Here is a 27,338-nt window from a genome sequence, read left to right as displayed (position 1 = left end):
TACTTTAAACGTTAATGGACTAAATGCTCCAATTAAAAGGCATAGGGTGGCTGATTGGATTAAAAAACAAGACCCATATATATATGCTGCATACAAGAGACACACTTCAGACCTAAAGACACTCACACACTGAAAGTGAAGGGATGGAAAAAGATACTCCACGCAAATGACAATGTATAGAAAGCTGGGGTAGCAATACTCATATCAGATAAAATAGTAATTAAAAGAAAAACTGTAAAAAGAGTCAAAGAAGGGCATTACATAATGATCAAGGGAACAGTCCAACAAGAGGATATAACACTTGTAAATATTATTTGTATTTCTCTTACAAAGAACTGTTGTAATTTCCTTGTTGCTATTTTTACAGATTTTCTCCCCTGAAAAATCATCTGCATGATTCAAGTACATTTAACGCAAGTATCTCAGTAAATTCTCTACCTTCCTGTTAACACTTATTTTTCTAACTCTTTTCCATTCTTTCCAAATGCCCATTGCTATTCTTATCTCATCTCATTTTCAGGTGAAGACCTCAATTCCCACTTTACTAGCAAAATAAAGATATCCAGCCTGAACTCCCTCATTCTCCTTCTTTATACCTCCCAAACTAATCGAAGGAAATTTTCCTTCATGGAAAATGATTTCAATAGTTCTAGTGAAAGTGACTGACTTTGGGGTATATTGGAAACAAAACTAAATATGAACCCTCCTAACACTGTGATATACAAATTGAATATTGATTTAAAAGGTGAGCTGGATTTACAACTTGACTTTGACTTATTCAGTTACAGATAAAGAAACTTAAGTCCAAAGAGGTTCAATAAATAGTCCATGGTAGCCAAGCTATTTTCTTCACCTTAAAAGGTCCATCTTAGCTCTAAAAGTCTGTTATCTTATGATTAAAAGGAAAATCTATGAATAGGTTATGGGTAATAGAGAGAAAAAATACAAAATAAATTGGCTATAATTTATCAAAATAAAAGTAGACAATCGTTATTTAAAATCTAGCTATGAATAGGTTAAAAATAGAGTGTATATTAATTTATTTAAAAATATTTATTAAGGGTCTACTATATGCCAGGAACACTTCTAGGCTGTGGGTATCAAATAGTGAACAAAACAGACAATAATTCTTCCTTTTTGGGCTATATTTAGTGAAGGGGGGCACAGAATACAAAACTAATAAGCAAACTGTGCATCATATCAGATGGTGAGAAGTGCTATGGAATAACAGAGCAGAAAGCGATATACCCACTGCCAAGAGTTGGGTGGAGGGAGAGTTACAGTATTCTAAATAAGGTCATCAGGGAAGCTCTCACTAAAAAGTTGACATTGGAACAAAGATCTAAAACAGAAGGAATGAGTCATGAAATGATTGGGGTTAGGGGGGAAGAGAAATCGGGGGGAAGGTGGGAACATGTGAGGAAGTGATATTTTAGGCAGAATGAAAAGCAAGCGCAAAAGCTTTGAGATGGTACCATTTCTAGCAGGTTTCATGAACAAGAGGCCAGAACAAGGAGGCCAATGGGGCTTGAGCAGAGGGAAGCAGGGATTAATAGGCAATAAGAATAGGAAGGTATGACACATTGCTGTAAGGCCTTACATTTAGAATGAGATAGAAGCTCTTGGAAAATTTTGAGTAAAGAAATGATGTGATGTAACTTACCTTTTAAAAAGGCCACTCTAGCTTTTATATTGACTATAAGAGAACAAGGGGTTAAGCAGGAACCAGTAAGAAGGCAGCTGCAATAATCCAGGTGAGAGATAGATGTGGTGAGAAGCGGTCCAATTCTGGATATATTTCAAAGGCAAAGCCAACAGGATTTGCAGACAGATTGGATGTGTGGTACGAGAGAAAGACTATAAGGTTTTTTGGTCTGAACATCTGAAAAGATGGAGTTGGCTTTATTGAGGAAGGGCAGAAAATGGGAGATACTAGCTTGGACAGGGATTGAAGAATGGAATATTAGGAGTTCAATTTTAATCATGTTAAGCATGAAATGCTTTTCAGGCATCCAATTAAGGATGCCAACTAGGCAGTTAGATATATAAGTCTGAAGTCAGAGGAGAGATCTAGGAGGGAGACACAAACTTAGAAGTCATCAGCAGATAGATGTCATTTAAAACTATGTATCTGGATGAGATTATAGAGAAGATGTTCAGTGACTCAGCTTTGGGGCATTCTAATGTTTCTAGATTCAAAGAGACATGAAGGATCCAATAAAGGAATTTGAGAAGAAATGGCCAGTAGGTCAGGAATAAAACCAAGAGAGTGAGCGTTCTGGAAGCCACTGTTTAAAAGGTTGCTCATAGGTCAAGTAAGACAAGGACTGAAAATGAACCACTGGATTTAGAAAAGTCAAGGTCATTTGTGTCCTTGATAATGAGATATCTGGGGAGAGGAGTGTACAAAATCTCATAGCAGCAACTATAACATGTTTTTATGCTTATGATCCATGAGAAAGGGAAATGATAAAGTAGGAGAGGAAAGAACTGCTGGAATGACAGCCTGAGCTGAAGAAAGAGTGTGGAATCTAGCACAGGAGCTGTCCTTAGATAAGAGCACAAACAACTCACAAATAGGAACAAGAGAGAAGTCAGAATATGTACTGTTTACAGAAAACAGCTTATGCTCAATTATTAATACTACTTTTCTTAGATTCATATTGTATCTTTGACTTATGAGTTATTTTAAAAGTAAATTAACTTTTTGTTTTATTTTTGTACATATTTTATTTTTATACATATAAAACAGTGGCTTTCTAGATTCTAGAATATCTTTCAGTCCAAAGAACTTGCTTGCAGCTCAAGAAATTCCATTGTGTTGCAATTCCAAATGGCAGAAATAACTCAAATTCCTATAGGACATTCAAAGCCTCTTTACTGTTTTTCTTAACCAAGGAAAAAGTAACCAGTACATCTCCTAAGGCCATTCCATTAATGAGGATGTGCCAAGATAATGTTCTTTTTACTCTATAGTATTTACATCAAATATAATCTTTCTGTAGGAGGTAAATAACATACAGGAAGATTATATTTCAATATTCAAGCAGATAATATTTGCCATTTGTTATATTTAGGCTAAATAAAATACACTTGTCCTCTTTCCTATGATTCATAAATTGGAGCAGGTATAGTGATATCAGTAAATTCTTCAGACTTTTCAAATATTTTTATTGATTTATCAATAAATAATAACCTAAATATTAATAACCTAACATACCAGAACTACCACACAGTTTCAAAAATACAAGTTGTCTTAAATATAAATGAGAAACTACATTATTTTTCAAAGACAAAATAATGAGAAACTATATTATTTTTCAAAGACAGTGACTTCTAAGTTTTTCTCCCACCTAGACCTTTGTAACTTACTGACTATATATGTATATGCATATACATATACATATATGTAATATATATATATATCATATATATAGTCAGTAAAATGCATTACAAATTGCCAAAAGAATGGCTTGTATATTAGCTATATTTGAGCTTTTAGTCCAATAAATTTAGTCTCATAAAACAAAAAAAACAAAGCAAATCCTACATGTGTTTTGATGGTGCTACCGAATGCATGACCTTAAAGCAGTTTTATTCACGAAGTATAAAACATTACCACCTTATTTGTTAGCAAAACTTAAACTAAAATAATCAGGAATAATGTGAAGTACAATATTAAATTAATAAAATTACTAACCTTTTTCTATTTCCAGAAAATAATCTTCTGGATATTAGTGAAATTTCTAAGAAAGAATGTATATTATCCTGGGACAACATGTGCTACTAACTTACATTTTTCTTTTTTTGCCTTACACAGTGTTTTTGCTTTCTAGGGCTGATGTAACAAAATGTCACAGACTGGCTGGCTTAAACAACAGAAATTTATTTTCTCACAATTCTGGAGGCTGAGCTCTAAGATCAAGGTGTCTGCAGGGTTGTTTCTTCTGAGGACTCTCTCCCTGGCTTGTAGGTTACAATCTTCTCCCTGTCCTCACGTGGTCTTCCCTCTATGTCCTAATCGCCTCTTCTTATAAGGACACCAGTCATATTGGATTAGGTTCCACTCTAACAACCCCATTTTAACTTAACTACCTCTTTAAAGGTTTGATCTCCAAATACAGTCACATTTTGAGGTACTGGAGGTTGAGCTTCAATACATGAATTTGGGGTGAGGGGCACAATTCAGCCCATAACATATACTATAGTTAATTACAGGGAAAATGCATAACTTGGAGAAGGCCTTAAGGCATTGCCTAAAAATTCACAACTCTGCCAACCGTGGCTACCACTATTATGGTGTGCTTTTTCCTGTTGGCTAATACCACGCTTTTTGGTGAGGAAAATTATAAGACATTATAATTGAAGTTTCTCTATGTAAATTCTTTTATGTAGTCATAATATCTTAATTAAAAGGTAGGTCTATTGGGCCGGCCTCGTGGCTTAGCGGTTGGGTGCGTGCGCTCCGCTCCTGGCAGCCCAGGTTCGGATCCCGGGTGTGCACCGACTCACCACTTTTCCGGCCATGCTGAGGCCGCGTCCCACATATAGCAACTAGAAGGATGTGCAACTGTGACATACAACTATCTACTGGGGCTTTGGGGGAAAAAAAAAAAGGAGGAGAATTGGCAATAGAGTTAGCTCAGGGCTGATCTTCCTCACAAAAAAAAAAAAAAGGCAGGTCTATCAAATTAATCCACTGAAATTCTTTCTATTACAATGATTAAAATGTTCCTTCCTTGTCATTTTAAACAGAATCATCACTCAGTGTTCTTTGAAAAACTAAAAATGGTGGAATGGCACACTTGTAAGGGTTTTTCAGAAGAATGATTTAGGCCTAAGCCCACGGTTGCCCAATGCTTTTTCAAGGACCATAAGAATGGTTGCCTGCATCTATGATACGCCGGCAGAAGCAGGGTGAAATTAAGAAGAAACGACAGGCTTATTTGGTAAACTGGACTAAGCTATCTTTCTAAGTAATCTGAATACTTATCGTAGCATATAGTTTACAATCAGACTTTCCTCAGGCTCTGATAAAGTAATTTAAAAGCTTTGGCCAATGTGTAAAGTTCAGATGGCTCCCTGTGGCGGAGAGTGACTAAGGTAAACGAAAATTCAGTACTCTATTTTTAAGGCTGCAGTTTAAAGAGCAGAGTAGTTCATAGGATCAGTGGCAAACACACGGCACTCTCCTCCTCTGGAGATGTCCCTAGCGCTCCATCACTCAGCTTAATCAAATTAACTGAATCATTGTTCCACGCATTGAGCCAGCATGTTCATTGCCTAAAAATTCACAACTCTGCCAACTGTGGCTACCACTATTATGGTGTGCTTTTTCCTCTTGGCTAACACCACGCTTTGGGGTGAGGAAAATTATAAGACATTATAATTGAAGTTTCTCTATGCAAATTCAGGAAAATTCTTCATGCTAATTTTTTCATGTTGAAATCCCTAAAGTATTATACCCTGGGGGTAACATCAGGACCTAGCAAGAGCAATGAGCAGAAGCATCTTTTAGAAGGAAATCTGAATTTATACTACAAGAAGTGAGGAGAAAACTTCTGATTAAACATGCCTCTACTTTTTCTTTCTCCTGAAGCCCCAATAATGGAAGGAACTAAAAAAAAACAACAAAAAATGAAGGGAGATAAAGATGATGAGAGATTTCAACAGAATTCTTCGAGAGATGGAAAGTAGACAGAGAGTGGTGTTCAGTAAAGGAAGGTGTAACCTGGGTGCCTACATCGGAGGTTATCCATGAGAAACACGCTTTTTGTCTTTCTTCTTCCTCTTCCTTTTTTCTTTTTAGTCTAATTTGCCCTACAGAAACCTGGAAAGGTTTAGGACATGGAGGGCCAAGGTACAGGGGGAGTTGGTAGTGAAGCTCAATGCTGAAAACAAGAGATTGGTTGAAAGTGGCTAGATTCTCAGATTTCATCTACTCTGCCACACCCCTAAGCTTAGAAATTCCTTCCCTATTTTCTTCCTACCTTCCATCCTGCAGGATACTAATGGTTTAGCTTCTAGATGAATTACTACATCTAAGAGACTCTGGACCAGGGACACTAGTTGCAGGAGATATGGGAAGGGAAATGGGGCTGAAACCAAAAAGGACAAGTCCAAATTTTCATACTGGTTGGTGGGACTCTAGCCCCTTTCTCTACTCTGCTCCTGAAATACAGGCATTGAGGCATACACCTTCCCAGGTGAGAGAATAAGAGAATTCTCTGGAGAACAAAATACGCCCAAAGAAAAGACCTACTGAAACTGACGTTTGAGAGATCCTAATTTAAAAAAAAAGCAGGTTCATTACCAATCATCAAATAGTTGAGGCACCCTCTTCAAAAACACATAATACTTCTATACAGGGTCTTATGCTTAAATATGAAACAGACAGCTAGGTATTATAAGACTTTTCAGGAGAGTCTTCAATGTGAAAGACAGACATTAGACTAGATAGAGAAAATAAAATACCTAGAGGAAATAGAGACACTGAATGGAGCAGAACATACCTAAAGGAATATTCTCGGAGAAATAACAGATGATTATTGCAAGAATAACACAAGAACAGCATGCTAAAAAACAGAACAGAGAACAAGGAAAACTTTTGGAAAAGAAAAATAAGATAGCCAAAAAGAACAATTCAATCAATTTGGAAGACACTGTTGAAGAAATTTCCCAGATAGTAGAACAAAAAAGATCAAGGAGATGAGAAACAAGAGATGAAAAGTAAAGAACTAGGAGGATCCAACAAAAGATCCAACTTTCAAACAAGAAAATGGAAGGAATGAAATCATCTAAAGAATTATACAAGAAAATCCCTTAGAGCTGAAATATGTAGAGAACAGTGCAGACTGGAACAGGGGGATAGAAGAAAAATAAAAGCAGGGGAAGAAAAAATTGATAATTTAGCACTTGAAAAACACAACTGAAAAACTAGAGTAAATTTAGGCAAATGAAAAACTAATAAAAACTGGCAAATGAATACTTTAGGTAGTGACTAATTCCTAGAAAAAATGAAGAGTTGTACAAAAAGGAAGGAGTACTTGCAGTGTCCTACTTATGCAAAATGTCCTACTTGTCCTACTTCACCCATAGTGACAAAATGTATTTGGGTGGTCAGAATAAAGTAAACCTTATATAGGAAGGATGGGAGAAGGAGAAAAGAAGCAGTGGGAGAGATAACATTGCTACACTGAGACAGCAATAAAATATATTATTTAGAAATATGAAAATACCAGGGGAACCATATATTTAGAAGAATTTAGTGTTTGGTTTGGGAGAGAAGGATTGGTATTATTACAACTCTTTTAGTAAATAAAAGACAGTAAAATGCCTTAATAAATGCCTTATACAATGCCTTAATAAAAACTATGTACATACATTTGATAAAAATAAAAATCTAATGAAAACTAACACACAAGGGAAAAAACAAGATTATAACAATGGGTAAGAGAGACTAGAAAATGAATAGTCACAGACATTTAACATATATGTAAACTTTAAATATTATAAAAGAACTTTTATTTGTTTATTTTTTGTGTGTGTGAGGAAGATCAGCCCTGAGCTAACATCCATGCCAATTCTCCTCTTTTTTTTTTTTTCTGCTGAGGAAGACTGGCCCTGGGCCTAACATCTGTGCACATCTTCCTCCACTTTATATGGGACGCCGCCACAGCATGGCTTGACAAGTGGTGCATCAGTGCCCACCCGGGATCTGAACCCGGGCCGCCAGCAGTGGAGCGCACGCGCACTTAACCGCTACACCACGGGGCAGGCCCCATAAAAGAACTTTTACATGTAAAACTGGACCCTATTTGTAATAGTTTCTTTCAGCATGGTCAAATTATATTTCTCTTATTTTCACATTATGTTAATGTCTTGATTAACTAAATTTATGCTTTTGTTTGGGATCTTTAAATTTACATAAAATATATACTTTTAAAAAAACAAGAACAAAAGATCCAAACTGTCATACACAGCATTCTACTAAGTTAATAACAGTAACTCTACAACAATATATCTCTACAAAAACTTCGTTTTCAAAGTGAGGCTAGGGAACAGCTCACTTCCTACTTTAGTCACTGGTCATAAAGAACAGAGACTCACTCAAACTAGCTAAGTAACAATGGGGAATTTATTTAAAGGATAAAGCACTATTTCAAAAACTCAACAGCAGTTTTTGAGAGACTGGAACAAGGAAACAGAATGCCATCAAGATCCAAGGCTGTTGACTTCATTTTCTCTATTCTCACTCTCCAGGGTCACAGGGACTCTCATCTCTTCATCTTTCTATGTGCCTGAATCATTACTTTCTTCCTCTATGGAGCAGATTTCTGTGTTTCACTAATACAAGCCCAAACATGGCCTCTCCAGGGTCAGCTTTATGTGATCTCCCTAAATGTTCCAAAGTTGCTGACTAGAATTTCTAAGTCCCAATTCCAAATTCTTGGAAGACAGAATCTGATTGGCTCAGCTTGAGTCAGGTGCCTACAACTGATCCAATCAGCTGTGGGCTACATGTGTGGGGTGGGGCTGTCATGTGACCTAATGCTCACTCAGCAGGGATTGTGGGAGAAGAGAAGAGGCTGACAAACAGGCAAATTGACTAACACATTTGCTTTTCCTTTTCAGCTCTCTTGACAAGGACTCAAAAGATATCTTTCACTTCTTAACTCAGTTCCTCCAAAGTGGACACTTCATAAATTGGAGTGACAGACAGGTATCCCTAATGAAGCGATGAAATGTGAAAAGTGTCAAGAATGTATACCTCTCTTCTTGTTCTTGAATGTTTTTTTTCCACATGTATGTTCCAGAATTCTAAATCAGGGGAACTAGAGGAAACTTTGTCCTATTTTTCCAACTATAGACATTCCCACAATTGACTAGTATTATAGGCCAATTCCCTGGTGATGAGAGTTGTTACTTGAAGATCTTCATTAAGGCTGTTAGCGGTATGAGAATAGACCCTATGTCACAGAAAACTATTCCAGAAGTCATTGTTCATGCTATTGTTGCTCTGCTTATTATTAAAGGCTTAAAAATTACACTGATATTTCCAACTATGTGAAACCAATTCTTATAGCCCCATCTATTTTATATCCTATGTAGGTAAGCAAATCGTAGTTTAATGGTTAAGATTCAACGCTCCCACCGCCATGGCCTGGTTCATTTTCTGGTCAGGAACCACACTCCCTCTGTTGGTTGGCATACTGTGGTGGCTGCGTGTTGCTATGATGCTGAAAGCTACGCTACTGGTATTTCAGATACCAGCAGGGTCACCCATCGTGGACAGGTTTCAGCAGAGCTTCCAGACTAAGACCAGGAAGAAGGACCTGGCCACCCACTTCTAAAAAAATTGGCCATGAAAACCCTGTGAATAGTACTGGAGCACTGTCTGATAGAATGCTGGAAGATGAGAGGATGGCACAAAAAGACCAGGGCGGCGTTCCACTCTTCTGTAATCAGGGTCACTAGAAGTCAGAATTGATTCGACAGCACTAAAAAAAATAAAGGTAGGTAAGCAATAAGGAACAGAGTTAGGATGATGAGTGATAGGCTGGAAGAAATACATTAGATTCTAACACGCAACATATTTGACCTAGCGTTATGTTAGCCCCCATAAAAATATCCCATATGTTCATTTCTTGATAATTGCTTTCATTTCCATTTAAAGCTAAAAAAAAAAAACACCCAAAATTAAAATTATGTTAAATGACATTCATATCCTGGCTTTTTTTCCAAAGGACATTTAGGGGAAATTCCAAAGAGAAGAGAGAGCCGAAAAAAACTATATGTTAGCAGTGTTTATCAGCAGTGTTTTTATGGGTTAAAGAGGTTCAGTTTTCGGTTATGTGTGGGAAGAGACATGAGACAAGTGTGATTATAATCTCATTGCATTCTACAACTTCATAGACAAGTTGGTTTAGAGTAGGTAGTTGCTTATTTTATAAACTTAAGAAACCATTTGGGCTTCCTGGATATCTGGCTGAAAATTCAAGACAACTTCCTGCAGATTTTACTAATTTAAAGTAGATGGATTAGTAAGATGTGGTTATAAATGTAACAAACTGAAATGATCTTTGCTTCTTCTGAGATATTACTTTCAGATCTACATTAGGCTTCTATTTAACTGTCACCAAAGAAATAGTACAGTTTGCTAGATCATCCTGTACTAGAGCTGAATGATGAAGGGAAAAGTAAATAGAACTAGTCCATGAAATGATGACTTCATTACAGGGATTTTTTTATTTTTGGTGAGGAAGAGTCATCCTGAGCTAACATCTGTTGCCAATCTTCCTCTTTTTGCTTGAGGAAGATTTGCCCTGAGCTAACATCTGTGCCAATCTTCCTCTATTTTTCATGTGGGTCGCTGTCACAGGATGGCTACTGACGAGTGGTGTAGTTCCACCCGAGAACTGAACCCAGGCCACCAAAGCAGAGTGTGCCAAACTTAACCACTAGGCCACAGGGCCAGCCCCCACAGAGATTATTACTTTTTTTTTTGTGAGGAAGAGCAGCCCTGAGGTAAAATCCGTCGTCATCTTCCTCTACTTTATATGGGATGCCGCCACAGCATGGTGTGACAAGCGGTGTGTCGGTGCGCACCGGGGATCCGAACCCCTGAACCCTGGGCCGCCAAAGCAGAGCACCTGCACTTAACCACTTGAGCCACCGGGCTGGCCCCTACAGTGATTATTTTTAACCACTTAAAATGTATTTTATTCATATGTCAGGTATTGTGCTATGCTTTCACAGCCATTTTCACATTTAATCTTCTTAACAACCCTCTGAGGTAGGTATTATTATCTCCTATCAAATGAAATAGTCAAGGACTTAATGAGAGGTTGTATTATTAACAACTGGTAAAGCTAGAAATCAAGTCAAAGTTTTAGAATTCTAAGTAATATCACTGTTTTAGTATATTAGCTGCAAATTGAAAAAAACAACCAATTCAATAGTTTCTTATTTGTGTCATATTTTTATTCAGATCATTATTTGCATGCCTATAATTTCATTTGGATGTCTATTCCTGAGTGACAATTTCTTCAAAAAAGCTGTCTCTTCATAGGTCTTTGCACTGGTAATTCAAAGATATATTTCAGAAGCTCAGCTACTTGAGTCTTTTGGCAAAAAGAGTTTTTATATTTTATTGAGTAATACACACTTTTTCTTCCTCAAGTTAAAAAATTCTTTATCTTTTCTCATTTAGAATATTGCCTATCAAGTTAGTTTCATGAAACTACTCTTAAGAGACTGTAATCTGAAACTTTAGAGAGGAACTCTCAAAATCAGACCAGTGTACTCTGCTTGAACTTGTGTTTTTCAGTTAATTGTGCTTAGCATGCAGCTCAGGTTGATAATCTTGTCTGTGTTGACACTAAAATATCTACTCTGATATTATGCTGCTAGTTATAACTATATTCATAAGTGATAAACCAATTTTAGCTGCTGATAGTTCAAAAATATTTAACTGTTATCATTAACACTTCTCAAAAATTGATATTAAAATAATTTTATTTTGTTTTTCATTTCCTAGGGTTTTTAAAATGGGAAAATTTTTCTTCAAAATTAATGGTTAAAGATGTTATTAGCTATTTATGAACTAAATGAAAACCTGCAAGACTAGTTTACATTTTTTAAAATACATAGGGCAAATCTGGCCTCTTATGCCCTATACTCATTATTAAATTAGGCTAGATTAATGATAATAATCATAAATACTATTCTAGCTACTAAATTAATTATTCCTCAAATTAATATATTAGGTAATATCATAATTGGGGCAACCAATACATTAAAATAGATTACTTTTCACAGAATTGATTTTACATGTTGCGTATTTCAAATCAGAGTTAAATGTACTAGACTCTTTTATTTTCAAAGATTTCTGATGAGGCAAAAAACACTATGTAAAAAAAAGCATAATTCCTCTTGAGAGCTTACAGTGTAGAGATCTGTAATTAATGAGATTTCCAATTTTTATTCCTGCATATGGATATTGTTTGATCTACTATTTTATTGAGAGGTTGGATGTTAGCTGTGAAATTTACCTGCAAACTTGTTTTATAACAGAAAATAACATGGTTTTGCTTTCAGTATTACTATTGTAAGAAAAAATGGACTAAAACTAGAATATTAAGGCTTCCTTTCTTTTTCTTCCTAAAGACAGCAAGGAAATTACAATACAAAGTAAAATAAAAATAGGGAGAAAGCATAGATTTGTGAAGGCACAAGTTAGATTGAGAAATCTCTCCTAGCCTGAAGCATTACAACAGACCCAGCATGCAGGCAGGATCTTAAAGAAAGTCTTCTGTGTCATCAAGGTTCTAGATTACATCATCATTGATCTCATCTTTTCCATCTCCTAATTTTAATGGCTCTGCTTTCCCAAAGGCTGCTGTAATTTACCCCATGGGTTCTCAAAATAAGTGAAATTTAAAACAGAAACATTGCTTCTGTGTTTTCTTTATTGTCTTTGCCATTTGTTGACACCACACCTATTTGCAGATAACAGCACCTTCTGCTCCAGTTCCAATGAAAATGCCCTTTATGTATCCACTGTTTTGTGAATGAGATCAAGACTTTTTGTGATTTGTGAAACACTAATAATACCTTTATTCTGCTTTAGTGTAAAATTTAACCACATTGAATTTTGCTGAATTTATGAGACAAGAGCTATATCCAAAATAAATTTGCCAGAAATGTTTTGCATCATGAGATACTTCAACTATAATTTTATTTTTCTTCTTAGATCAGACTGCAGCAACCCTTCCCCAAGCATGTTTTAAAAATAAACAAAATTACAGTAGTTCTTACTTTCTAATATGTTCACTCCTTCAGAGATTTACTGGGAAAGAGTAAAAAGTCTTGAAGAGGATAATGAGTCCCAGCTGAGACTCATGTGCCAAGATGTTCAGTAATATTTTTTTCATTAAAGAAATAGATAATAAGGATAGGAAACAAGTTTTAGCTATTTGGGAGTGTTTCTTTAAAAAAAAATTCTAGAAGTTGCCACCTTGAAAATAGGTGAATTACCATTTCAAATTGCCTTAAACTTGTCTGAGAGTAGGAAGGGATTTGAGGAGTTATCAGAGGCTCTCAAATGTGTCTGCCATGTGGTGCCAATTCAGACAGAAGCTGTCACTGGTCTCTGGTAAAGAAGTTAAATTTACTGCTTTTCAAGGACTGTTTTTTAGTGAATCCTTACAACTCCTTTGGTGATAAAATAGCAGTTTTAAGATGAAATGATGTGAAGTAAAATTGCAGTTGTTACTTTTAATGTCCTTATTTAGCAAAATAAAAAGTTGGCAACCTTATGTTGGTCCCCCTACCTTTTTCCTTGAAATTTTACTGGTTCACAAAGCCCCAATTGGTAAGCATTGATCTAATGGAGCTCCTGCCTTTCCACAAATACTTATTGAGTCTATGGGGACAGATGGTGAAAATGATACACAGGTGTTGAATAGAGCTTAGAGTCTAGTGATAGACGAAAATAAGTAATGATTATAATACAGTGGGTAAGTGCTTTTAAAGTGCAGGGAATACTAGAGCATCTGAGCAGGGCACCTACCCCTATTTGGGGAAGTTGGGCAAGGATTTCTCTAGGAAAGAGATAAAAAGTATGACTAGGGTACATTGGCCTTGTGAGCAAAGTATCCCCTTCAAGGTATCTAGGTACTTGGAAAAGCAAACCAAAGCATTGCTTTATTATCATGGAATTAGAGCAAATGGTTATAATTAGAGCCTGCTGAACTTTGCTGAAATCATCATGTTCCAGCCAATACAACAGTTCTTTAGTGAGCAGATATTAATTTGCTCTGGAGACAGGGCAGTGGGATAACATTTTTGAGGTAAGAAGTGATATTCTCTTTCTCTGTCTATGAGAGTGATACTTGTCTCACTCTCCTCCAGACCCTGAATCATTGTCTCCGGGGAGAGAGCATCACAGCATCACGGGATTTGAAAACTGGGAAGGCAGGAACCTCATCTCTCTGGTTTTGGTTTTCAAAACCCATCAAAGAGGATATACATAGGTACTTCTGGATAAATCACAAGTAAGACAGTGCCTAGGGCATAAAGTACTGAGGATGTGGGGGAGCTTCCCCTGAGACCGAAATATTGCTCTCAGCTGGGGAAGAGAGGTAGGAGAGCTAGAGAGAAAGAGAAAACTCAAGGGGAGCTGATAAAAGCAGAGTTTTGTGGCTCCCAGGGAGAGATACTGTATGTCCAGACAGTCTCAAGGAGGTGAGAACACCTAGGAAAAAAAAAGGCTGGAAGGTATGCCTAGGGAGGAAACCTCAAATTCCCATGTGACTCAAAAGTAGTTAGGAGAGTCACGAGGGACACTTGTGGAGAGAAACAAGGGTTATAACTGCTAACTGGAAGACTAGGTGGGCTTCCCAATGCCTTGAAACTACATAGGCACGACTGATATATAACTGGTATGATGTAACTGGATTTATCAACCACTCCCGCCAAACTAAAGGATTAATGCCTGGAATGGCAGAGGAGCCTCTAGGACGCTTGTCTACATCCTTTCTGATTAGTTGGTGTATTAGTTACCTATTGTCATACAACACTTTACAAAATTGACAGCTTAAAACAGTAATAAACATTTGTTATCTCACAATTTCTGTGGGTCAGGGATTTGGGAGCAGCTTACCTGGGCTGTTCTGTCTCAACGTATATCATGAGTTTGCAGTCAAGATGTCAGCCAGGTCTGCAGGCTTGACTGGGGATAGGGGACCAATCCTAAGATGTCTCATTCACATGGCTGGCAAGTTAATGTGGACTATTGCAGGAGGCCTCAGTTCCTTGCCACGTGAACCTCTCTATGAAGCTGCTTGAGTGCCCTCATGACATGGCAGCTGCCTTTCCCCAGAATAAGTGATCTGAAAGAGAGCAAGGCAAAACTACAGTGCTTTTCATGACTTACCCTCAGAAGTCATACTCCATCACTTCTGAAATATCTTATTGACAACATAGGTCATCTCTATTCACGTGGGAGGGACTACATAACCAGGAGGTGAAAATCATTGGGGACCATCTTGAAGGCTCCTACCACAGTCAGTGACCTTGCCCCGTGGGTTGTTAAATACTTTTTGAACATCACTTTCACACATGAGTCAGAGTGGCCTTGAAAAAGGAGGAGGTGGCAGTTGGAGGCCAATTCCAATCTGACTGAGATTAAATTTTTTTCTTTCTCCAAGAATGGTACCTTAAATAGAAATTGAGTTTTATAAAAATGCAGATTTTGTTCTTGCACACCTGAATTCGTGTACTGAGATTCATAGCTACTATGTCCCATGTAAGTGCTCCCTGAAAATAACTGCCAAAGTTTTCTTTGTTCACTAGTCCTCTCCTGTTGCTATAATTCTTTCTTTAAAAGGTATAATCCTTCAATAACTTTGCTATTCATGTGAGTCTAGGACATACTCTGCCTCCTCCCATCAGATACCAATTTCATTATATCATTCCTTCTCACAGCCCAGAATATGGACCACATGTAATGTCTTTCCTCAAAAGGCATCTGTGCAGCACAGCAAATGCTAATTAAGGCTGCCTTGGCATTCAGAAAGGAGAACAGCAGGTTGACAGTGAGGATCTCTGGATTTACGCACCACTCATATATCAGACCTGTAATCAACTATTTTTGGTGAGGAAGTATTGATAAAATTTGGCCTTAAGTTTATTAACAAGCAATTATCAATGATTGTATGACAGCTACCCAATGAATTATCAAAGGGCATTCTGAGGGCAATGTCTTTGGAATTTTCTAGTACTTCATGGAGATCTTGTGTTCTAGAATTTTAGAAATGCTGCCATTTTTCAGAGTTATACTGTTATTCTTGGAAAGACGTTTAAAGAATCTAACTTACTTGGAAATATTTAGAATCTGAGTGAAAAAAGAAAGAAATATGAAGTTCTAGGTAATTTATCAATGGTAGTAGCACTAATTCTCAACCCAAGAAAAGAATGAATAATTCCTGATTTGTGTCTCATAAAAAACAAGCAAATTGTCAAGCCTCTGTGGGCCATATATATTCTACCATGTCTTTTCTTCAACACAAGGCAACCACTGCTGAGCTATTAATCATATACTAGAAAAAGACATTCTGTGGAGTTGAAATATGATTTCCTTATGTCAAATAGCTTCCTGAGCTATATATGTCAAATAGCTTCTGAGTCTAGCTAGCATTTCAGGAGAAAACAACCCCTATCTCTCATCAAAAATGGAATATTACACTCAGAATGGAAGAATAATAATAGTGGCTACTGTGGCAGCTATGGAGGTGCACTGCTAGAATCTCCCTTCAAGAAAGAACTTGTTGTTCAGTTGCAAGGAGTGCAGGGATTTATTAAAGCCTTCAGGATTTATCTCAGCTTCTGAGCTGAGGCCATGCCATTCCAGGCAGCCCCCAGCCAATGACTGAAAATGGGGGGTCCTAGGATCTGGCCATTTCTGCCCAATGTTGGCCTTCTCTACTGTGTAATCTTTGCTCTGGAGATTTTGTCATTGAGTTGGCTGATACTTTGTCAGATCTAAATCATGATGTGAGGCTCTTTCTGTCCACTCCTGCTTCCTACTCTCTTTTCTTTCATAGGTATCAGACATGCATTGTGGTCTGAAAGCTTTCCCTACCCAATCCTGCTTTCTCCCCCTTTTATCTTTCACATGAAGTGTCCCCTAACAAACTTCTTGTATGCCTAACTCCAGAGGACTTCTGCTTGCCAGAGGACCAAAATGACAGCTACTATTTACTAAGAACCTACTTTGTGAAGGGGTATATCATAGTGTGTTTGGGGAAGTTATTTAACCTCTCCTAACTGTTTTGTCATCTGTAAAGTGGAGTTGTTGTAAGAATTAAATGAAATAATCTACAAAGAGCAATTTGTACAGTGCGTGGTATACAGTAAGTACACAATAACTGGTATATAACACTAAGAGTGTTATTACGCCATGTGCCAGATTCTGTGTAATTTCATGTTTATTACTTGTAATCCTTGTTATAATCAGCAAGTATTATTACGCTCATTTTAGATATGAGGAAACTAGGATTCAATGAAGTTAAAATAACTTGCTCAAATTACTTAATTTACATAGCTAGAATGTGTAACCTGGGACTAAAACCCAGCAAGTTCTGTAAGAAAGCAATGTACATGATATGTTGGCAAAGATCCATTGCTGTTACCTAGAATGTAAAGGAGCTCCACACCTTCTATGACATGGTGTGTACAATTTGCAATTAACACAAATTACTTTGGGGATTCTTTCATCACTGTAAGTCTATACTCTCAATTCCACCACATATATGACACTAGAAAATGTCAATGGGTGCTAACATTTTGCCTAGCAATACATAATGCCACTTCCACTCCCTGATGAGCACTGGTCAGTTATTTTTGTAGAATGGCTCTCAATTTGGGTTTGTCTGATGTTATCTCATGATTAGATTGAGGTTATGTTTAATATTCCATAATCTTGCTATTGCCAGAAAAATTGCATCAACTGAAATCATTCCCCTTCTGCCTGTCTCCACCCCCACCCCATCCACAGAACAAACGTTCAAGCCATTATTAAAAGATGCAAAAGAAATCTGTAATAGAAACATAATGAGCAGAAGGAAGTTAACATAACACTGAAAGAATTTCTAGTGAGGTGGCAGTACTGTGAACCTAGTGGAAGCTTTTGGAGTCCACCTATATTGCTCCTTACCTCATAGTTTTAAGATAAAGAATTTTAAGTACAATTTAAAAAATTATGTTACATAAAGTTTAAGAAAACATTTGAGATTGCGCCATTTCCTCAAAAATGAGGTGGTGATGGATGGGGTTGGTGGAATGGATTTAGGAGGTGGGCAGTTTTCTTATAGACATTCTGCCAGGAAACCAGTCTTTTTCCCAAATAAATTCATGGAGTTGACTAAATAAACCTTTCTAGTGCAAAAAAGCATATGATTTATGATCTGAAAGATGAGATGGACACCTTATGCCCAATGCGGCTACTGGCCTGTAAGCCAATTTTGGCCAAGAATGGTCAGCATGACCAGAGAAAGAAAAAGATTACCAGTAAAGTAAATGACCTTGTGGCCTGGTAGCAAGGATAAGATAGCTCAGAACTACAGGTCTGAGCAAAGAACTTAGTCACTTGTGGCTAGAGTGATGCTACAAAACCACCAAAGAAAGAGACTGTTGAAAAATGAAAATTACATCTGTAACAGAATAACGTGTAATTATAAAAAATTTATGTTAATATTCAGCATATTTTTGCATGACTTTATCCACAATGCAGTTTGTTTATCGTGAATAAATACTTTTTTGAACATTTTTCAAGTAAAGAATTCAGTTGTAGTTATATTGTAGAAAATAGAGTCTAGATGGGCTCCAGAGACCATCAGGTCACAGTAATAGTATGTAGGGACTCCTGGATGTTTGATACCCAAAAGGGATGTTTATGAAAATACTTTTTTGCACAAGGACTGTTACATACGCACAGATGTATGTGTGTATCGGAACAGAATATGCACTTTGGGGAAATTAAATAAATACTGTTTGAAAAAGTGGACTCTCAAGTATGGTTATAAATCTCAAAAAGAAATACCTCTAATTTATTGCCCATGTGGGAGAAATCCTGGGTGTACTCTTTCTGGATGTACTTTCCTCTTCACTGTTACAACTATGGCGCAGAGGGGTAATTATCAGTTTGTGAATTCTACTGTGAAAGGACCTAAGTGATCTCACTGGAAATGTTTCCCAGAGACTCTTCTTTGCTTTGTAAAATAATATTATTGGATGTGAAATGAACAGCTGGCACATTTTGAAACATATATATTGCAAGTGACGGCAAACTTGGAAAAACTAAAAGTGTCTAAATGCTATGGTTGTGCCAGCAAAGGGGGCACAGGCTCTTGTGTTTTGGGGGAACATAATAAATTACATACTCTTTTAAAAATGTAATAGAAAACAATGTTCAGAAGATTCCTAAAACAACTTCATGTTAATCTGGCTTTTGGTAAATAAAACTCGAACAAAAACTTCCTTCCAAATGTGAACATGCCACCGTGAAAATCTACTGACATGGAATGAAGATGAAATAATACTTTTCCTTAAACACAAAGGGATTATGGATATGATTCACTAATTAGAAACAATAAGATGATTTAAAAGCTATGGTAGGGCCGGCCCCGTGGCTTAGCGGTTGGGTGCACGCGCTCCGCTGCTGGCAGCCCGGGTTCGGATCCCGGGCACGTACCGATGCACCACTTCTCTGGCCATGCTGAGGCCGTGTCCCACATACAGAAACTAGAAGGATGTGCAGCTATGACATACAACTATCTACTGGGGCTTTGGGGGAAAATAAATAAATAAAAATTATTAAAAGCTATGGTAAATTTTATACGAGAGTTGTAGTGAGACCAATTTACCTCAATGGATAATTTTTAGAGTAAATACAGGTTATAAACTGTGCTACATAATGTGGGATATTTTAATTCACTATGATTAAGACAGAACAAAGCAGACAGTAGATTCTAAAGAAATGATTTGATGAAGATGTTGAATATTGCAAAGTCAATTAAAATGGTATTATGCTCTGTCCTGTTAAATAATGTCCATTTTACAAATGCTATAACGTTTATTAAATTTAAGAAGTTGCTTTCATAATGTTTGAAAATATTAATTGAATTAAGTAAACCCTCACCATAAAAGAGAAGCACTCTAAAGTGCTCTGTGGGCCAACTGGGCTTGATAAATAATCAAAGCTTACCCTATATCAAAGAAAATGTGGGCTTATTCAAAGTTATTCCTTTCTGACTCTCGTTCATTTTGATGTATTATCATTGTAACTATTCAAACATAATCTTGTAGGAAAAAAAAGAAAAATCATAACATAGCTTCATATAAAAAAAAGTGTTATCATAGACCACATTCATGTGCCTTTTTCATTGTGCTGATGAGATCATTAAATAAGATAGTGCTTCCCAGTGTCTGACACAGCAGCTGCTTCAATATTTCCTTGATATTTGTCACCAGTATTGGGTGGTGTTCAATCAGAGAAACTGGCTTAAATATATACAATCTTTTGGTGAGGAAGACTGGCCCTGAGCTAACATCTGTTGTCAATCTTCCTCTTTTTGCTTATGTAAGATCGTACCTGAGCTAACATCTGTGCCAATCTTTCTCTATTTTTGTCTATGGGACGCCACCACAGCATGGGTTGATGAGCGGTGTGTAGGTCTGCGCCCAGGATCTGAACCCGCGAACCCCAGGCCGATGAAGCAGAGTGCACGAGCTTAACCACTATGCCACCTGGCTCGCCCCTGGATTAAATATGTTTAACAAGCATGAATGAAAACTCTTTTTTTCCAATATAGTGAGTGGGTGAAAGGTAAAACTTTGAGAACATTTTGTACAGGTGGATTTATAGAAAGTATGATTGGTGTTTATGTTCTCAGGGTTATAGTTGTATCTATAGAGGGTATTTCTTTTTAACTTACATTTAAAATTACATTACAAAATGTTAAAGAACTATACAGAAGTTTTGCCACTGATATACCAGGTTTTCCTGAGTGTACCTGAGGAATGCAAGTCTTATTAGACATCTGAAATGTTGTAATATATAAACAGACACTCACTTTCCCTGCTTCAGAGAGTACTATTGGTGATGAAATTTCCATTAAATATATTTTTCCTGCAAATATTTCATCTTTTATCTATGATTGAAACAACTCATCTGCTCCATATACATTTCCCATCTTTGTTACCTACTAGTGGCAAGAACTTAAGCAAATCATTTCACTTCAGGGCCTCAGATTAGGAAACACGTACAATGTCCATCAGTGTTTTTCAAAATATGGGTCATTACTAAAAAAGCAATAGAAAAAAATTAATAAAACCAAGAGCTGGTTCTTTGAAAATATAAACAAAATTGACAAACCTTTAGCTAGACTCACCAAGAAAAAAAGAGAGAAGGCTCTAATAAGTAAAATCAGAAATGAAAGAGGAGAAATTACAACGGACACCTCAGAAATCCAAAAGATTATAAGAGAATACTATGAAAAACTATATGCCAACAAATTGGATAATCTAGAGGAAATGGATCAATTCTTAGAGTCATACAACCTTCCAAAACTGAATCAAGAAGAAATAGAGAATTTCAATAGACCAATCACCACTAAGGAGAACGAAACAGTAATCAAAAACCTCCCCAAAAATAAAAGTCCAGGACCAGACGGCTTCCCTGGTGAATTCTACCAAACATTCAAAGAAGACTTAATACCAATCCTTCTCAAACTCCTCCAAAAAATTGAAGAGGAGGGGAAACTCCCTAATTCATTGTAGGAAGCCAACACTACCCTGATACCAAATCCAGACAAGGACAACACAAAAAAAGAAAATTACAAGCCAATATCACTGATGAACATAGATGCAAAAATCCTCAACAAAATACTAGCAAATCACATACAACAATACATTAAAAAGATTATACACCATGATCAGGTGGGATTTATTCCAGGGATGCAGGGATGGTTCAATGTTTGCAAATCAATCAACGTGATACACCACATTAATAAAATGAAGAATAAAAATCACGTGATCATCTCAATAGATGCAGAGAAAGCATCTGATAAGATACAGCATCCATTTATGATAAAAACTCTGAATAAAATGGGTATAGAAGGAAAGTACCTCAATGTAATAAAGGCCATATATGACAAACCCACAGCCAATATCATCCTCAATGGTGAAAAACTGAAAGCTATCCCTCTAAGAACAGGAACCTGACAAGGATGCCCTCTCTCACCACTCCTATTTAACATAGTATTGGAAGTCCTAGCCAGAGCAATCAGGCAAGAAAAAGAAATAAAAGGGATCCAAACTGGAAAGGAAGAAGTGAAACTGTCACTATTTGCAGATGACATGATTTTATATATAGAAAACCCCGAAGAATCCACCAGAAAACTTTTAGAAGTAATAAATGAATATGGTAAAGTTGCAGGATACAAAATCAACATACAAAAATCAGCTGTGTTTCTATACACTAACAACAAAGCAGCAGAAAGAGAAATTAAGAAAACAATCCCATTCACAATAGCAACAAAAAGAATAAAAATACCCAGGAATAAACTTAACCAAAGAGGTGAAAGATCTGTACACTGAAAACTATGAAACACTGCTGAAAGAAATTGAAGAAGACACAAAGAAATGGAAAGATATTCCATGCTCTTGGATTGGAAGAATTAAGATAATTAAGATGCCCATGCTTCCTAAAGCAATCTATAGATTCAATGCAATCCCTATCAAAATTCCAACTACATTTTTCACCAAAATAGAGCAAAGAATCCTAAAATTTATGTAGAACAACAAAAGACCCCGTATAGCCAAAGGAATCCTGAGAAAAAAGAACAAAGCTGGAGGTATCACACTCCCTGATTTCAAAATATACTACAAAGCTATAGTAACCAAAACAGCTTGGTACCGGCACAAAAACAGACACACAGATCAATGGAACAGAATTGCAAGCCCAGAAATAAACCCACACATCTATGGACAGCTAATTTTCAACAAAGGAGCCAAGAACATACAACGGAGAAGGGAAAGTCTCTTCAATAAATAGTGTTGGGAAAACTGTGCAGCCACATGCACAAGAATGAAAGTAGACCACTATCTTACACCATACACAAAAATTAACTCAAAGTGGATTAAAGACTTGAATGTAAGACCTGAAACCATGACACTTCTAGAAGAAAACATAGGAAATATGTTCTTTGACACGGGTCTTAGCAACATATTTTCAAACACCACGTCTGACTGGGAAAGAGAAACAATAGAAAAAATAAACAAATGGGACTACATCACACTAAAAAGCTTCTGCACAGCAAAGGAAACCATCAACAAAACGAAAAGACAACCTAACAATTGGGAGAAGATCTTTGAAAACCATATATCTGATAAGGAGTTAATCTCCAAAATATATCAAGAATTCATATATTTCAACAACAAAAAAACTAACAACCCAGTTAAAAAATAGGCAAAAGACCTGAACAGACACTTCTCCAAAGAAGATATACAGATGGCCAAGAGGCACATGAAAAGATGTTCAACACCATTAATTATCAGGGAAATGCAAATCAAAACTGCAATGAGATATCACCTCACACCCATCAGAATGGTTGTAATTAACAAGACAGGAAACAAGTGTTGGAGAGAATGTAGAGAGAAGGGAACTCTCATACACTGCTGGTGGGAGTGCAAACTGGTACAGCCACTATGGAAAACAGTATGGAGATTCCTTAAAAAATGAGGGATAGAACTACCATATGATCCAGCTATTCCACTGCTGGGTATTTGTCCAAAGAACATGAAAACACCGATGCATAAAAATACATGCACCCCGTGTTATTTGCAGCATTATTTACAATAGCCAAGACTTGGAAGCAACCTAAGTTCCCAAAAAAGGATGAATGGATGAAGAAGATGTGGTATATATACACAATGGAATACTACTCAGCCATAAGAAATGATGAAATCCAGCAATTTGTCACAATGTGGATGGACATTGAGGGTATTATGCTAAGCGAAATATGTCAGAGGGAGAAGGTCAAATATCATATTATCTCACTCATAAGTAGAAGATAACAACAACAACAAACACACAGAGATAGAGATTGGATTGGTGGTTACCAGAGGGGCGGGGGGATGGGGGGAGGGCGAAAGGGGTTATTAGGCATATGTGTGTGGTGATGGATTGTAATTAGTATTTGGGTGGGGAACATGATGTAATCTATGCAGAAATAGAAGTATAATGATGTACACCTGAAATTTATACAATATAAACCAATGTTACCGCAATAACAAAAAATAACTAAATAAAGAAAAATAAAAAAAAATATGGGTCATTACCCCATTAGTGGGTCACAACTAGTATTTTTAGAAAATAAAATGGAATTGACTCAATTTGAATAGAAAATATAGAGGACAAGACACATTGTAAGGCTAGTTTGTAAATTTTGTTTCAGTTTTAAATGTATGTATGCATACTGTTTGATATAAAATGTATTCCTTAATATGAGTTGCAGGTAAAAAAGTTTGAAAAACATGGTTCTAAAGAATCATAAGTACCTTCTAAGTCTAAAATGAAATTATTCTAGTTTCTGGCTCAAAAATTCTTAAAATGACCTCTTTTAACCTAGTGTCATATGGTTTATTGCCTGATAGACAATGGTAGCTAGCTACAAGGTCATTTAGCTGAAATGACTAGAAAATATTTACTCTCTCAATTAGTTGTAATCCTTAAGATCTATCGTAAATCTTTAAAGATACCTCCTTGGGCTTTCATGCCTCAAAAAATCCAACAAAATGTTGGGCATCGACCACTTAGTACAAATATTAATTTGTCTATGTATGCCACAAATACATATTCCACATACTGTTGTAAGGGAGATATCAAATGAATTGGCATCCTCCTTGTACTCATTTAATTTCTAATTTTTAGGAAAGCATTAGACATAAAAAGCAAACATTCTATCCACAACCAAACAGTAGAGTTCATTTGTATACTACTATGAAATATTATCCTAATAATCACTAATACAAGTTGTCATTTTTTTCAGTATTTAATTCACTCATTCATTCAACATTTACTGTGTGCCAAGTGTTTTTCTAGGTTGGATGTTCCAAGGTTAAAATGACAAATTCCATACTCTCAAAGAACTTATGGAAAAAATACAGAAAATAAGAAAAAATACCAAATGGTGATAAGTGTCATAATGATATAACAGGCATTAACTAGGGGTTACTTTTTATTGGAAAGTCAAGAAAGGCCTCTCTATGAGTACACAGTAGTTTTAAATGAAACTGAGATATGAATGACAAAAAGACAGTCACTTAAAGATCTGAAGAAGAGCATTCCAGAAGGGAACAGTGGGGCAAATGCCAGACCGAAGGCAGATAGGGGTTTGGCATGTTTGAGAAACAGAAAGTAGGTGAGAATGGCTGGGTTCTACAGAAGAGAAACAGAAAGGCAGGAGATGGGGTAAGAGATGTAGGAGGGAGCTAGATTGAGTAAAGCCCTGTAAACCATGGTAAAGTGTTTAGAGCATCTTTTTATGGCCAGGGGGAGCCATTTGAGAGCAAAGGACTTTTGTGTGTGTGTGTGTGTGATTTTTTTTTTAAGACCAGTAGGGCTGTTGTACAGAAAATAGATTTTACATAGCAAGAATGAAACTAAGGAGATTAGGAGGCTATCACTGTTATTCAAGTGAGAGAGGGTTGTGGCTTAGATTGAGGCGGTAGCAGTGGACATGAAAAGAAATAGATGGATTTTGGGAAAGTTTTGGAAGTACAATGCAGAATTTGCTGATAGAACTGGATACAGGGGGCTTGGCAAAGAAGGGAATCAAGGATACTTCTTAGAATTTTAGTTTGTGCAATTAGGTGGATGGTTTCAAGTCATGGGGAAGAACAAGTTGGCAGGCGTGGTGGCAGGAATCCAGAGTTCTGTTTGGGATATGTTAACATTCAGATGCATATAAACCAGCTAAGTGAATATGTTAAGAAAGCAGAACTGGGTTTCAGGGGAGAAGTAGGGACTGCTGGATTTATGAGTGGGTTAGCAGCATATAAATAGTATTTATAGTCACAGGACTGGTACCACCCTGAGAGTGTCATGCAGTATCTCCTTTAATCTTAATAACAACTCAAGGTAGATATTTTCTTTTTATAGAGATATAATTAGCTTCTTTTTACATATAAGCAACTCTGATGTTCAGAGATACACATGCTGAAAGTCAACTAGCAACTAAGGGGTGGAGCCTGGATTCAAACCTGTCTGATAAGAGTTCTGGTTCTTTCCATTACACAAGGTTGTTTTATTGAAGCATTAGAACATGTGAATTTGAGTGAAGGATTTTTAATTTTTTGAATGAAGATATGGGATGCCACCACAGCATGGCTTGTCAAGCGGTGCGTTGGCGTGCGCCCCGGGTTCCGATCCCGCGAACCCCCCGCTGCACCGCAGCGCACCCACTTAACTGCTGGCGCCCCCGGGCCGGCTCCTGAAGAGTTTTTTTAAAAGGTTCGTTTAGTCTGGAAAGAATGAAGCTCATTCAGAATCTAACCCAACTTTATAAATTCACTAGGCTTTTCTGTTCTTATGTATCTTCTCTGTGGCAGATGCCATTGATAATTTTTTTTTTTTTTTTTTAAGTCTACTCCCTTGGCTTGTGGGATATGACTCTCTTTTCACCTTCTTTCTCATGTCTTGATTGCCTCTTCTTCACTTCCTTAACTATAGCTGTTTTGTAGGGATTTTTAGCATTCTTTCCTCATTTTACGTATTCCTCCTTTACACTTTCATGTTCCTATTGCTTCAAATACTAAATAGCGCTCAATTTTTTTTTTTTTTTTTTGCTGAGGAAGATTTACCCTGAACTAACATTGGTGCCAATCTTCCCACTTGGTATGTGGGTCACCACCACAGCATGGCCGCCAACAAGCACTCTAGATAGCGCCCAGAACTGAACCTGGGCCCCCTAAGTAGAGCTCGGCAAACTTAACCACTAGGCCACAGGGCCCACTGCTGCTCAAATTTTTTGCTTCCACTCCAGCCATTTCTCCCTAGCTCTAGACTACGTCCAAAGGCAATTAGCCCAGGTGGGAAAGGAGGCTCTCCAGTAAAGTTAAGAGGAGGAGCGATGGGTACGGGCTGTGATGGTCTCATTCGTACATTTATTATTTTATTTATTCACTTATTTATAAGCACTTACATATTGGCTGCTCTTATGGAGTTTCAAATCCAGAGTGGCAGGCAGGCAGTGATGCACGAGAAGCCTTAACTAAGGGTATAGCTTGGCACGAAGCATTCATGTGAACATTAGGCAGTCCTCGGCCACAGGAACATAACGTGCAAAGGCAGAATCCTGCTTAGTCCCTAAAGAGATTTAACGAAAATTTTGGAGTGTATCAGCTTAGTCACACATACAAAGGAAATGGAAAGCGAATCCCATTAAGGAAGGAGGAAAGTTAGAGACAGATAAGGGATCCGGACAGAACGTTGCGCTGCAGCAGGCCATCGAGGGGGAAGATAATAAATACACCTATGTGGATAAAAATGAAAAGCCAGGAGTGGTGCACATTAAAAACTCAGCATTTGTTAAACATCCATGGTAAAACAAACACCTCACCCCAAACTCTGCCGCCGGACCAGCCGCCAGAGCGTCCTCAGAGGCCCGGCGCGCCGCGCGCCGCCCAGCTCTCCCTGCCCCCCTTTCCGCCTGCCCCTCCGCAGGGCCGCGTGCACGTGCGCGGCGGGTCCCGCCCCCTCCGCTCTCTCGGCC

General features: G+C 37.2%; 1 long non-coding RNA gene across 1 annotated transcript; it reads right to left on the bottom strand.

Moving 5' to 3' along the window:
• Nucleotides 1–8,119: 8,119 nt before the first annotated feature.
• On the bottom strand, nt 8,120–27,260 carry LOC147913998 (uncharacterized). The gene is made up of 4 exons (XR_015555971.1): nt 27,186–27,260; nt 26,769–26,932; nt 14,666–14,894; nt 8,120–9,500 (listed from the first exon to the last, which is right to left on the bottom strand). It is a non-coding gene; the product is annotated as an uncharacterized LOC147913998 (long non-coding RNA).
• Between the last annotated feature and the right edge of the window lie 78 nt (nt 27,261–27,338).

This window comes from Ceratotherium simum, chromosome 23, assembly GCF_057802395.1.
Source record: "Ceratotherium simum simum isolate JZ-2026a chromosome 23, ASM5780239v1, whole genome shotgun sequence".
NCBI classification, from domain to species: Eukaryota; Metazoa; Chordata; class Mammalia; order Perissodactyla; family Rhinocerotidae; genus Ceratotherium; species Ceratotherium simum.
Note: the sequence above shows the minus strand (reverse complement) of the source record. Positions and strands in the feature narration are given on the sequence as shown.